Source organism: Anopheles gambiae, chromosome 2 (assembly GCF_943734735.2).
Source record: "Anopheles gambiae chromosome 2, idAnoGambNW_F1_1, whole genome shotgun sequence".
Lineage (NCBI taxonomy): Eukaryota > Metazoa > Arthropoda > Insecta > Diptera > Culicidae > Anopheles > Anopheles gambiae.
Window position 1 is genome coordinate 59,486,732 of NC_064601.1, and position 12,795 is coordinate 59,499,526.

Consider the following 12,795-nt stretch of genomic DNA (forward strand, 5'->3'; position numbering starts at 1 on the left):
TGATGCAGTTTGGACGCGCATATTGACATGCAATCTCAATACCTTAAATTGCTCCCACAATGCACTCTTTTTTAAACACTGCTGGATAACCTGTGCATCTGTACCTTTCGGGACGATTGGAAGAATCTGTCGAAAATCGCCACAGAGTAGTAAGACCTTACCGCCAAACGGCCTATGCACACCCACGATGTCTTGTAGAGTACGGTCGACAGCTTCAAGAGCGTAGCGACTGCTCATCGAGGCTTCGTCCCAGACGATGAGTGCTGCTTGCCGCATCAGGTTCGCAAGGGATGATTGTACGGGTATATTACACGTACTGTTTTCGTCAAGTGCCAGAGGTAACTTAAAGGTCGAGTGCACCGTTTTACCTCCCGTCAAGAGTAACGCTGCGATACCACTTGAGGCTGCAGCAAGGGCAATCTTTGACTGGCGGCGCGTATAAGCCAGAATCTTCTCTAGAAGGAATGATTTTCCGGTACCACCTGGTCCATCCAAGAAGAACAGGTTGCGATGTTCTTCGGGTAAGCCTTCGAATTCCGATTCGTGACGATCCACCGCTGCTGTTACGACATCGTATACCAAACGCTGTTCGACATTTAGCAGATGCAACGATGCTAGTGTTTCGTCAAGCGTGTTGATGGAGTACGAACGCTCCGCATCTATGTGAATGTTGACACTGGTTTGATCGGACAGTAGTATATCTATTGGTATAAATTGGTGAAAATCGGCTAACTGTGGCATACCCGAGATGCTGGTGAGCGTTTTTGATGGTGTGCTTTCCCGTAAGTATTTTTCGATTAGACGGAGAGCCTGAAACTGAAACGATACAGAACTCTCTAATGCGTGGGACCCATTGCATTCCTGGTCCGTCGTACCATGGCAATCGATGAGTGGGTTTATCAAACCGATAGTAAGTTGGGACTTCTTGGTACGTTAGATTCCGTGCGCCAGGATCATTTGCTGCCAGCTGGAAAAAGCGCGTTAACATGGTATGATGACCTCGTTCTAACACAGAATTTACATTTTCGTTTGGCTGGAACGTGATACGATGTTGGTGTTCCAGATGTATGGGCAATTGAACGACGGTCACCGTTTTGGCCTGCATCTCAAAACCAAATATAACCCACATAGCTTGAGAGGCTGAGATGTATCGTGCATCCTGATACTGTTGAATTTCATCGCATGACTGCGTGTCAGTGGAAAATGCTACATGGTCGCAACCCTTAAACAAATACTTTTTCAAGTATTTTATACTGGCCACCGATGCGCATATTTCCACATTAATGTGGCAGTTATACTTATGGCAAAGCCATGGATTGTATGGCACCACATACCGGTTGTCCAATTCCACTCCCTTAACGACGACTTTGCGTCCATCGTTGCGGCGACGATACACGGGATATCCGTCCTCGGCCTGACGCGTTTCCTTGGTATACTGCTTAGGGAACCGCTTTGAACAAACGCCATCCTTCATGCAAGGTGCTTAAGGATTCGATCTACCGCAAGGTCCATGCATCATACACTTGCTCACTGTTTCGTATAACTCCTCGTTCGCTTGGTCCGGAATTTCAGCCGAAACCAAACGGTCGTAATCCGCCGCCGACCGTGGTTTGTCCGTGTCACCGAGGATTATCAAACAGTGTGCATGCAGTAGGCCACGCTTTTGGAATTCAATAACGTGTATTCGCGCAATCTCGAGTCCCAGCACTCCTGCCGACAGATCTTCAAAAATAGCTTTTAATTTTAAACGAAAAACACGCACTGTAAGGTCAGGACGATCTGCGGCTTGCTGCCTTGGAAGAAGAGCCTCCGTCACTTCCGGCCATTTGGGATTGCAAGTGACCGTTATAAACAGGTCAGGCTTTCCGATCGCTCGCACAATCGCCATTGAATCTTGATATTGTGCCCGCATGAATCGGTCGCCGCCGGGGAAAGATGGTGCGAGAATAATACGCGTTCCTGCCTGGCCAAGGTTTCTGTGATTTCCAATTGGTTCGCCATGTAGTTGCTGGTCTGCTAGTCCAGCGAAGTCCATAATGCCAGAGTAGGCATCAGCACGCAGCTGGGCTTGATGGTCGCGATGATATTTAAGCCGCTGTTCTTCTATTTTGCAGCACTGATCAACTGCGTATTGCTGCATCAGTCGACCAGCACGATGTATAAGAGACATTTCTCCTGCCCGTGTGCACATCCGATAGGCGGCGTACTCGCGAAGAGTAATCTGTCGGGAAGATCTCGTAGGCTGCTCGTTTATCACGTCAGCTGATTCTTCAACAGCGGAGCGATTTTCACGCGCAGAATGAGTGTTATCTTTTCGTGCTGCCTTCGGAATGCCGAACGTCCATCCAACCTCACCGTAAGGATGTAGAAGAGGGAAATGCATCGCATCATATAATTGATGTGTCTCGTACACTCGAACGAGGCCACCAGTACTGCGACTCTGCAAAATAATATCGCGAGGCTTTCCAGCGTTGTTTGAAATAAATATATCACCAATCTCATCGGCTGTTGGGCGGTTGTACCGACGCTGATCCAAACCTGGCAAACGTGCGTGAATATGCAACTGCACATCTTCTTGTTGTGTCATCCTTTCGTAAGCATGTTGGAAAAGGCGTGCCAGTTCGTTGTGCTGATCTAATATCTGCTGAAGTGTCGCTACAATCAATCGATCCATTTTGTTGCTTCTTGCCACACGTGCTTCGATTACTCCGTTTCGTTGCTCTTCAGCGGAAGAATCGTGAAAGTAGAGCTGTGCGTACTGTGGCGCTCGTCCTGGAAGTTGGCCAAGCATACCAATCCGATGGCAAAGGGCGCCTTGTACACGATACGTATACACACCTCGACCATCAGCGACTGTTCGATCCTGGCGCACTTGATCATGTGCTCGCAACGATGCACCCATTGAAGTGAATGCAAAGGCGTTGTTATACGTTCGGATGTTTTGCATGAATCGTGAGTTTGTAAACAATTCGCATAATTCACGGGGAGGCTCGGCAAATGGTGGTAGAATCACTTGGCCTCCGTTGCAGCAGAGAGTGCCAGTCTCACCAAACCACTTCTCCGCCGCACAATATGGACATGGTTCACGGACTCCCAGATAATGCCGTTGAGGTTGGATGTAGGCATCATGATATCCCAGGCCTTGCCTTAGAGTTCTTGTGCCATGTCGTCGGATTAGTCGTTGTCGTCGAATTGTTTCCCACCGTTGTCTTAATGGAATCTGGATATCAATAATGCTGGTTTCCATGGAAACAGGCCTACTGGACCGATTAGTCTGTCGCACGGAAGGCACTGAATTTGGGACCGATAAATTAGCAGCTCGTCGACGACGATAGTAGGTGGCTTGATATTTGCGTTTCAATCGTGTCGTCCGTTCTGCAGGAGTTTCTTCTTCCGGGGTGGCGTACCGTGCCATCCACGCAATTGTAGATGACATCTCAACAGTGGATGCGGTCGCTTCTAAATCAATTCCTGTTTGAGTGAGATGGACTGTATTCGTTACAGGTACATTATTTTCGGTGGTATCGATGTTAACTGGTCTTGTTTGAGGTTGTTCCGAACCGTTTATACCACTGGTTAGATTATGAGCATGTTGCGCATCTCGATAACGGTTAGAAGTTCCAACAGGGGGAGTGGCATGTACCGCCATTGTTTCAGTCGGCATCGTATGGACTTTCGCGGACCGATGGCGATGTCTGTACTTAGCTTGACGTTTGCGGTTTAATCTTGCCTTTTTATCTGCTAGGGTCTCGTTAGGCGGAGTTGCATATCGAGCAAGCCATGCTGGTGTTAGTGGCTCCACTTCTAGATGCATAGGAAAATTATTATCTAGTTGTTCTTCAAAACTGCTCATTATTTCTAAAATCATAAGTAATAATTGTCATTGTTGTTAAACTATTTCGGAAAATTGTACCTTTTACTCACCTATATGGGAATGAATTAGTAAATGCTTAAAGAAAATGGATTTTTTCGTTATGCCACAAATAGTTTTTTACCGATATACTGCTTCTAGTCGACAAAAAAACAAAAATTCCGCGACAACGTTGGTGACACTGAAGCTTTTGTCTTGTCAAACCGTTCACGGTTTCACGCAAAAGTATGGCTTACTTTGATCGTTATGTTGCGAAACTCGATCACTGGGTAAAAATACAAACTCAAAGCAAATACGTTTGTCCCTTTCTTTTGTTCTGCATCTAAAACGTATATTTGGAAAAAAAGCTCGCCAAAAATTTGTTACGTATTTTTTTTTTTGGAAACCACGGAACAGCGTTCAACTATTAAATTCTGACTGTAATTTGTATCGTGCTTTCCTTACTCCTCGAAACACTCTAAACCAAGTCGGCGTCGCGTTTTCCGTAACTAAAGTGGTTGTCATTGTATGGATGTAAAGTAAGCAAAAAACATCCAAGCTACCGCTGGAAAGTAACGCTGATCAGCCTTTACTAGAATTTTATAATAGAGACTAGTTAAGGCCCGGTAAAATCTACCGGATGTCCTCAAATTAAGAATTATTTTCAAACACTACACGTTCTGTGGCAACAACCATAACTCAAAGACCTATTTGTTCTTATGCGTTACACCACAAATGTGTTAACCTTGTAACTTCTTGGACAGTTACTGTACTTTGCAGGAACGTTAAATATCGTTGAGGCTACTTTTGAGCCAAGTCACGCAATTTTGTATTTTCGAACTGATACGTTCCATGCCTCTGTTGACACAAATGTATAATTTTTTGATTATTATTTTTTAGTTATCGGCGTGATTTTATGGAAAGCATAGCTAAGTAGTACAGTAGCTATGGAAAGCATAGCTAAGTAGCTCAACAACGCGATCATTGAATAACGTATTGATGTGCAGTGGATTAAAACAATTAGGATGCCGCTAATACATATACAACATGTTTAGATCCAATCCCAATTGCGTACTTAAAAACATACAATTTTTGAAATGCTCACTTCTGCTTCAATCCATTTTGTGTTTTTTGTGCCCATAGATGTAAGATTGAACTATAAAAATATGATATTGCACGTGGTTCGAATTCCATTTATACTCTTTTTTTAGACTTATGTTTCATACGTTAGGTAATAAGTAATCGATGCTTAGAACATTTTCAATGTAAATTTTCCCGGACTTAAATTTCAAAAAGGTCATTTCCAAAAACGCCGTCAAAATTTTATTTTATTATCCTGAAACTGGTTTTGAAGTATTGAATGGAATTGGTATTTGTGTATGAGACAATTGTTATTGTTGCGCCAAATATCAAATTTCAACAGTGAACATATCCCCTCAAATAACCATTCCAAATGTGTAGTTCTAATATTCCATTATATACTGTTATAGAAAAGAATGGTTCAACACTGTTATAACCTTCCCACATCAATTAACTAAATTCACGTTTACTTGCAAACTACTTTATTTACTCTTGACGACCCACATTTTTCAGATTTTGCTTCTAATTTGACGTGTCCTTGATTATAACGTGGTTGTTCTTAATCAACATCATAGTACGGTTATAGCATCACATGGTAGATATCGCCATCACTCTTGATAGATACAGTCAGAATCTTTGCAGCCTTCTTGGGCACGTTACATTGAGCATAGTTTCATTGTCAATCATTCTGCAGTTGATGCTAATCCGGCTAAATGCAGTGCGCACGGTTGTCTCACCTAACGCGCAGTATGTTGCAGCCATGTTGGGCAATGAACCATCTCTCCCTTTAGTGCCTTGTTCCGGAAGGACATCCTGAAATAAGTAGTTCTTCCCACCCGCGAGCAAATCGTTACAAATTCAATTTTAACTTTCAAGCCACCAACATCCGCCGCTTTCTTGCTCGGAATTTCAGCAAGGCTTTTTAGTATATGGCCGCTTAGGGTCTCTCGGCTACATCTGCCGCTTATTGTCATGCGTTTTCCTTGTCCCGACTCCAATATTGCGGAGTAGTAGATTTGAGGGAGTAGTAGATTTGGGGCGGTCCCGTGGTACGTGGTCGTCGACTCGAACGACTCAATAACATGCCCGTCATGGGTTCAAGCCCATGGACCGTCCCCCCGTAGCAAGGATTGATTATCCGGCTACGTGTTAATGAATTAAGTCTCGAAAACCTATACAGGGCGGCATGTCCGCACAGGACGTTACGCCAAATAGAAAAAGATTTGAGGGAGTGAACATGCTCGACGTCCTGGGTATAGCAACCCGTTTTACAGGATATTCTGTAGCACACTTATCTGCCGATGACGACGGTGTATGTAGTATGCGAGGTGCTTAAGCACCAATAATGAGTATGGTTGGCTTTATTAATGATTGAATGAATTGGAATATCAGCCATGTCACAAATAAGCTATGTTACACAGTTTTCAAAATTTTTTTTTAAATATTGCCTTGAATATCTTGATTTATAATGAGAAGGGGTATGAGATGGGACACGTTATCATCAGGTGGCTAATTTGCAACTTTAATTTAAAAAAAATCATTATATCCAATACCATGTGTTTTCAAATCGGTTTGTGTAAACAAAAAATCTAAGTAACCATTCCCCTCATTACCCGCGGGCTGGCAGTGTGGCATGGAGCAAGTCCTTTCGCAGCAACGCGCGTTGCTAAGAGAGCTCTGCTCTCACCGCTTTCTCTCTCTCTCTCTCTCGCTGAATGTTTACTCTCACGTCATTGTGGCGATTTTCGATTTTATATATAGTGAGATAAATCAAGCCATTTCTTCAATATAACTTCTCTTCGTCTTCTTTGGCTCAACAACCGTTCTCGGTCTAGGCCTGCCTTTACCTCTTGTGGGTTTGGCTTTCAGTGACTATTTGATTTCCCCCCATAGCAGGATAGTCAATCCTACGTATGGCGGCACGGTCTATTTGGGGCTTGAACCCATGATGGGCATGTTGTTAAATCGTACGAGTTGACGACTGTACTACGAGACCAGCCTTCAATATAACACGGTAACATTATTTAAAGTTATTTTACAAACAATTATTATAACAATTCAGACTAAAATAAAAGATTTTTTAGTTTTATACCACACAAGGCCAATATTGATATTGTTGATGTTGTTCTCTTGTCCATAGTGTCTGTGTTTATGTCGCTGCTGTCACACCACAATCGCGCGCAAATGAACAAAATCTAAACATACAGAACATCTAACGAGTTAAATTGCGTGCGTTATTGCGATAATCTAGTGGTTTCTAGCCTTGATTTTATCAAAATTAGGATGGACCAATCATTCTCGAAGCGTATTCGGCTCAACTCATATTTGTTTCGTACCCGTAACCGTATAGTGGAGCAAGACCAGCTAGAAGAAAATAATATCAGTGAAAGAGAAAATGGTATGATGAAAATCATGAAGTTTGCTTGTACTTTTTATTAAACATGGTTTATTTTGCTTTACAGATAATGCACATACGCCAGATGTTGGTGCTACATCCTCAGACGACAGTTTTCTTGTGGAACATGATTATGTTGAAGATGATCATGAAACTACTGAATACGCTGAGGAAGAAGAGGCTGTAATCGATTATCTCGAAAGCTCTGACGAGGAACAAGAAACATCAAACGAACCATTCTCCGTAAAAGAAGCTTTTCAAACGTGGGCGATGTCTACAAATCAAACATATGATTCCATCGAACAAATCATGGGTATAATCGGTAAAGTAAGTTCTTGCAAATTGCTAAAAGATGCTAGAACTTTGCTAAAAATCAACCGCAATCGCTCTTCGGAAATTATTACCGTGCAAGGTGGACAGTATTGGTATCGTGGGATTCAAAATTGCTTCACCAACGAGTTAAGGTAATATTTCTGGATGTAAACAAATTCATTCTCATGTATAAGTATTACATATCGTTATGTTTTCTAATTTGTAGCGATGTAAACTTTGAAGCTGATAAAACAATTTTACTGAACGTGTCAATAGACGGATTGCCAATTGCCAAAAGCAACAATCTACAATTTTTACCTATTTTTAACCTATTTTTAACATTCATGGAATGCCGGAAATACCAGTCATGCCAATTTCAATATATTGTGGAGCAACAAAACCAGCCAGCATAGAACAATTTCTCCGACCTTTTGTAGATGAGGTTAATTTTCTCACAAAAAATGGTGTGTTTGTAAAAAACAAGAAGTTTAACATCAAATTACGTGCTATTATCGCCAATTCTCCTTCAAGAGCTTTTATAAAAGGTAACTATTCAAATAAAATAATATTCAAAAGCATTAGGGTAACAAATTTTGAACAACAATTTTTCTTTTTCAAAAGGTGTTGCTTATTTCAACTCGTTAGATGGCTGCTTAAAGTGCACTTCGAAAAGAAAATACATCAATGGAAGAAACGCATACTCGGACACCGCTGGCCCAGATAGAACACATGAAGGTTTCAAAAACCGAGCTTACGGTGATCATCAAAAACTAGATTCACCTCTTTTGGATTTATATGAGTTTGACATCATCATACAAATGATTGTGGCAGATTCTCTGCATTTGATAGATTTAGGTATAACAAAAAGAATGCTGATGGCCTGGATGTTTAGTATGTTGGTGTAAGAAAAAAATTAACACCTACACAAATCAACTTTGGAAAAATGTTTTGATTCTTTGGTCCGTGGGTGAAACTCCATGACATGTTCCTATAAATTTAAAAATCTGAACAACGCTTTCATAATTTGAAAAACAAACTTAATCTGGTCCTAATCCTGTCCAGTGTGTTACAAAATCCTTTTTGAATATAATGTCCATGCTATCATGGAGTCTAGCTTCTGAACTGTCGGTCGGCAGCTTTGTATCTAAAAATTCCATTTTTTTTTTTAACTCTGTTTCCCCCAATCTTTCCTCCATTCCCTACAAACAACGAGCGGGATATTTTATCATGGTGTGTGTAAAAACCTAGAGTTAAGCGGAGAATCGGTGTGAAATACACGGAGGCGAGAGCGCGTTTTGGTTTCGACACAGTTTTGGCACTAACACAGTTACACATGTGGACATGTGTGCGTTTACTTTCCGCCAGTGCGCTCAGTTTGATCTGCTCGCAGCGCTGTGCTGATGTCGGTGTCTCGCTTGCACTGCTGCACCGAAAGTTCCTCTGTGTGCTCTCGTTCTTGCTACCACACGAAATCGTCAGTACAGCTCAAGGATCGGCAGCGAGCGGCCGCACGTGCGTCAGCCTAAGTCCTGGACGATTGATGTTATGATTTTGTAAAGTGTTCAAGTGTTCAAGTGTTGTGCGAATTCAAATGAAGCTGCGCGAATGATTCGTAATGCATGTTATGTACATCGCGCAGCTTCATTTCGTACCTTTTTACAGTAATCAACGTGTACAAAAGGATCTACACAGATATTCGGCCATTTCAACGTTTGCATCGATGGAGCGATCAATTTTATTTTAGTCAAATATTGTGTATCAACTTACGTAAATGTGTGAAATCGTGTAAAGTTAAAATGTAAATGTTTCAATAAAGTGATGAAAAAAAGATCTACGCGTGTTTGTGTTTTTGTTTAGCTTTACATAACAAAAAAATACGAAAGAAACGCACACAGCGCAACACGAAAGAAACAAACACAAGCACACGAAAGGATGCTCGCGCATGGGCACGAGCATTGAGAGAGCGCACCGTGTATTATGTATGGGAGCGGGAGAGAACCGTGCTACCCGTTCCCGCCCCCTTTTTTAAGCCTAGGAAATCTTCCATCGGCTTAACTCTAGGTTTTTACGCACACCATGATAAAAATTAGCCACTCTTTGTCCGTAGGGTTCGATCTAGTTCTTCCCTGGTCCCCACCGTTTCCCATTCAAACGACGATTCCGCAACAAATCCTGGCCGTGGAATCAATTTGTCGGATAAAATATCTAACTGTGCTCTTACTAATTTCTGCTGCTTCCATATCCAGCATTTTCTTATGATACATGTCTGCCTGTCTTTGTTTCTCCCTCTGCATGGTGTCCAATTTATCTAGTATGGCATCTAATCCCACGTTCTGTCCACTAGAAAAATCCGTTTGCGTTGCCATAGAAGCAGTAGATGAAAGGGCTGAAAATAAACGTTCATATAGTATTTTACAGCAAATAATATAATAATATACGTTTAGGTTTTCGTTGACTAGCACCCGAAGTTGATGCAGTTGTTTCCATAAACGAGAAGTGATCCAAAGAAGAACGAACTACCATCGATGTGGACGGTACATTGTCTACCATTGCATTATTCGTACGAGAAACCGGCTTGCGTTTATCGCTTGATACAGTTTCTAGAAATATTTGTTAACTATAGTTCTTGTTATAACACTCTAAAACACTTTCTCACGTTTTGACGATGAAGCATTCTCGCGAGCCATGTTTTGACTTCCAGTATGGATAGACACTGACGATAACGATGAAAGCTCATTCAATAATTGCGGATGAAGCATTGTGGTAGGTGTGATGTTGTTTATTGAATCTGAAAATGTATGCAATTTCATGTTAATGATTATGATTTTTAACAAAACATATTTAATAAAAACTTACTATTATTGTTTAACGGGAGCAATTTGTATGCTCCATTTTTAATCGACACAAGTAGCTTGGGTCGTTTGGCGCTAAGGATAAACAAAAAAAAGATGAAGGTGTGAAAAAAGTCACATCTTTCATTGCACGGTAAAACACACCTGTCCATGTTGGAAGTATCACGTTTATAAAACGTTGTGAGCTGAAACAGATAATCGTGACACCGTGGCTCCGGCTGTACACGCAGGAACAGGTTCCCTCACGCTTGTTCCATGCAGGAGTTCTAAATAATTGGAATTGCCTCAGCACACAAGCACTAACACAGAAAAAGTTCTAAATAAACCAACACCGGCCTTACAAACAAAAGGAGCGTGTGTGCAGCGGAGATGAGATGAAGAGGAGTAGTAGAAGAAGAAAACACAACCGAACCGAACCAAAGAATAGCCGAACTGTGCGAAGGCGAAAAGCGAAGTAAACAAAATGAGCTCGAGAGGAACAACCGGGACAACCTAGGAGAAAGAAGTAAGAGGGTGAGGGAAAAAAGATCGGTGGAAAGAGGGGGAGAAAAAAGAGTCCGCCAATTTTTTTTGCACTGTGGTAGGCCACTCAGTAATTTTTGGACATTGCATTACACCGTCAATAAAAAATATACACCACTTGAATGACATCTGCCGAATGACATCTGACATCAGATATGGCCTGTCAAAATCGGTCAAACCATAGCGTTAAAAAGTCGGACTATCGGCAGTCCGACGGGAAGACGAAAAGTTTTACCGAAAGACGTCTTTTGGCTGTCATATGCAGTCTGGGTATGATCTTTACCCGGTTTTGGAATAGCAATAACTTTAGCTATATTCCAAGTTTTTGGAAAATAACCAAGTTTCAGACAACCATTAAATATAAAGTTAAGATATATTATGGCTTTCCTGGGTAACCTTTTGATTGCATTATTATTTACCTGGTCGTGTCCTGTAGATTTTTTTGTTTTTAGTCGTCGTAAGATTATAGCAATGTCTTTTGGTTTAATTAATTCAAAATTATTTTGTGTTATCTGATCGATATCATTGCGGAAACTCCTATTTTTTCCTTTACTTGACGATCAACAGTACTTTTATAATTTGTTGTTAAAGTGTGGGCTGATTCAAATACTTTTTTTAACACATCACATTTTTCGGTAGCCGTGATAAGGTTTTGATTATCTTTTTTTTTTCAAAATAGGGATAGAGTTTTGCTTATTTTTAATTATCCTGATAAAAGTCCAAAGTTTGTCATTGTGTTTTCTTTCTGTTGTGTTTTCTTCCTGTTCATATTATATATATATATATATATATATATATATATATATATATATATATATATATATATATATATATATATATATATATATATATATATATATATATATATATATATACATATATATATATATATATTATTAATTCAGTTGGGTTTATCCTATTATTAATGCATTGCTTGAATTCGTTCCAATTGGCTTTGCTATAATCATACACGACTCTATCAGGTTTGACATTGGCTTTTTCTTTTACTACACTAAAAGAAACTGGTAAATGATCTGATGAAAAGTTTGTAGAAGTCTTTAGTGTTGAAAGAGAGCTGTTGTAATTGGTGAGAGTGATGTCTATTGTTGAAGGGTTTCGTTTTGAATCGGCAGGGTAGTGTGTTGGAGTGTCTGGAAAGCAGATAGTAAACTGTACTTTTTGTAATTCTTCAAATAAGCATTTACCCGAAGAATTTATAGACGCGCAATTCCACATTGAATGGCGAGCGTTGAGGTCACCACATATTATGAAATTATTCCTTAATTTGGTAAGTTTTCTAATATCATTTTTAAATTTACTAATAATTGAATTCGATCCAGGGTGATATGCAGCTACGATCGATAATGCGCCTTTGGAAGTTGTCATCATCATCATCAATACCTATGGCTTCTATTATTTCCAGTGCAAATGATCTCATTGGGCTATAAGCGATGTTGTGCTTGATTAGAATTAAAATCCCCCCTTTGGTACCTGACAGTCGATCTAGTCTAAAACTATTGTAATTATTAATGTTAAATCTTAGTTCTGGCTTTAGAAAGGTTTCTACTATAATCATTATGTCTGTATTTTGTTCCTTTAAGAAATGCTCTAATTCTATTTTTTTATTGGAAACACCGTTTGCATTCCAGTATGTAATTATTAATTCGTCTTGTGTATTCATTGACATTGACCCAGTTCGCTAAACAAAACTTGCTTACTACCTCAAAAATTGCGGTAATTTGTTGTTCTTTGGATTTGCACCAGCGTAGTTTACAAAAAAAAAC

General features: G+C 40.4%; 1 long non-coding RNA gene across 1 annotated transcript; it reads right to left on the reverse strand.

The window, feature by feature from the left end:
* Positions 1-5,395: 5,395 nt before the first annotated feature.
* LOC133391458 (uncharacterized) lies at positions 5,396-11,747 on the reverse strand. Its single transcript, XR_009764949.1, has 4 exons — positions 10,634-11,747; positions 10,494-10,564; positions 10,294-10,425; positions 5,396-10,237 (listed from the first exon to the last, which is right to left on the reverse strand). It is a non-coding gene; the product is annotated as an uncharacterized LOC133391458 (long non-coding RNA).
* Between the last annotated feature and the right edge of the window lie 1,048 nt (positions 11,748-12,795).